This window comes from Rhinolophus ferrumequinum, chromosome 2 (genome assembly GCF_004115265.2).
Source record: "Rhinolophus ferrumequinum isolate MPI-CBG mRhiFer1 chromosome 2, mRhiFer1_v1.p, whole genome shotgun sequence".
NCBI lineage: Eukaryota > Metazoa > Chordata > Mammalia > Chiroptera > Rhinolophidae > Rhinolophus > Rhinolophus ferrumequinum.
This window is the reverse complement of record NC_046285.1, coordinates 6,488,261-6,490,735: the sequence shown is the minus strand read 5'-3', so window position 1 is coordinate 6,490,735 and position 2,475 is coordinate 6,488,261.

The window sequence follows — 2,475 nt, the reverse complement described above, 5'->3', positions numbered from 1 at the left end:
TATCTATCTATCTATCTATCTATCTATCTATCTATCTATCTACCATGTTTCCCTGAAAATAACACCTAGCCGGACAATCAGCTCTAATGCATCTTTTGAAGCAAAAATTAATATAAGACCCAGTCTTATTCTACTATAATGTAAGACTGGGTCTAATAATATAATATAATATAATATAATATAATATAATATAATATAATATAATATAATATAATATAATACAATACAGTATAATATAATATAATATGAAAAGTACCAGGTCTTATATATATTAATTTTTGCTCCAAAAGATGCATTAGATTGTCCGGCTAGGTCTTATTTTCAGGGAAGCATGGTATCTATCTATCTATCTATCTATCTATCTATCTATCTATCTTACCTACCTATTTGGAGTGATGGAGGCATAGAGTTGGCAGATCCATTTATTTGTCTCACTTTATAAATAGGATCATGAATCCACAAAATGCCTGGCAGGTCTAAGGAGTAGGCTTATGTTCACATGTGAATCAAAGTTCTGAACATTATTTTCTTAGTTACATTCTATAATGCACCATTGATAAGGACAACCTTGAGAAAGATGGAGGGGAAAAATCCGCACCCAATCGCGTTAGACGTACCTGGGCCTGCTCTGCATACAAGGGCAATAGGAGCCCACCTACAATCCCATTGGAAGAATGCTGGAAAGTCCTCTGAGCCCAATGTATCTGCCACACTGAAGTGTGGTGTCAGGTGGCCTCACCACTGAGTACTTCTCTGGTTAATTTCTGAGGGCCCTGTTCGGCATGAGTTTACTTGAGACTGATCCACATTAAACTACCATTTGTCTTATATAAATTTTGCATAATTTAGTCAATCATTCGTCTAACAAAGAAGGATATGGGACGGGGAAGAGGGCAGGGTATGAAGGAACAAACGAAAATTCATATACACTGTGTTTCCCCCAAAATAAGACCTAGCTGGATCATCAGCTCTAATGCGTCTTTTGGAGCAAAAATTAATAGAGGACCTGGTCTTATTTTACCAGAAGACGGGGTCTTATATAATGATATGACATGATATGATATGATATGATATGATATGATATGATATGATATTATATGATACCAGGTCTTCTATTACTTTTTGCTCCAAAAGACTCATTAGAGCTGATGGTCCGGCTAGGTCTTATTTTCGGGGAAACACAGTAGTTCAAGGACAAGTAAACATTCCTACCTACCTTAAGGTTACTGTAAACATTAGATAAAATACAATGAAAATACTTTGTAAACAATAGTATGATATGCAAAATAAGGTTATCATGATTGTTATGTACTTCCATGTGTTGTCTCTGGTGGATTGAGAGCATAATTATTAAGAGAGCCTGATTGATACTGTTAACAAAAGTGTCCTTGTAGTGAGTGAGATGCCAGATACTTCAATATTACAAAGAAGACATTATTTCTATAATTTTTATATTAATAATACTTTATACTTCTTTACAATTTACAAACCATTTGAAGTAACTACAGTGACTAAGTTGAATCTTATTTTGAAACCAGATTTTGAAGGCCAAATGTCATGGACAGAACAAAACACAAGCAAAACACAAAGTTGTTTTCTGTGATAAATTTAGGAAATTAAAATATTTAGAAAATCAAAACCAAGAATCCTGGGCTTCCACTGCCATTTGGTAATGAATACTTTTTAATATGTAACTTATTTTTAATCTCAATATTCTTTAAAAATCTTGAATTTCAGAAGATATATAGTTGAAATTATTAAAAAATGTCTTAGCTTTATGTGTGCAGTAAAGTCAGCTTTTTAATTATAATTATTTAATCAGGTCTGCAGAAAGCAAAGGTTATGGATTTCTTCCTAGTTATTTCTGGAACTTATTTAATTTGATAATTATTTCCTAGTTATTTGATAATTGTTTCCTAGTTATTTCTGGAACTTATGTAATTTGATAAACATGCATAGATACATCACACTTACTACCATTTATCTGCAGAATTAAGGGCTCATGATCACCTTAAAATACTTCATTAAAATTTTGAGGGGACAGAAGGAATTTCAAATATCAAGTTTTAGCACTTCTATTTTAAGAATCACTCTAATTTTTCCCACAGTTACATTTTTGATCATTAGTCAAATATGTTGAAAAATCTAGTGACTTATTATGATTATTTTCATAAGTAATTCAGAGTATTTTGAAAATAAAGGAGAGAAATTATGTACATAATGCAAAAGCTGAAGTGTAGTTTAAAAATTTCAGCATACTCTTTTGACTATATTTTCATAAGAGCATACATATAAGATTAAAACAGATTGAGAAGTGAAAAAATTTCAAATACAATGATTTAACAATGATTTAGCATTTTTATATTTGAATATCTTTTCTTGTTTTTTTTATTAGAGCATTTGGTGATACGTTAGAAAAATGTTAACTTTTGGCTATTGTGAGTTATGTTTCTGTTCTTAAAACAATACCCAAGG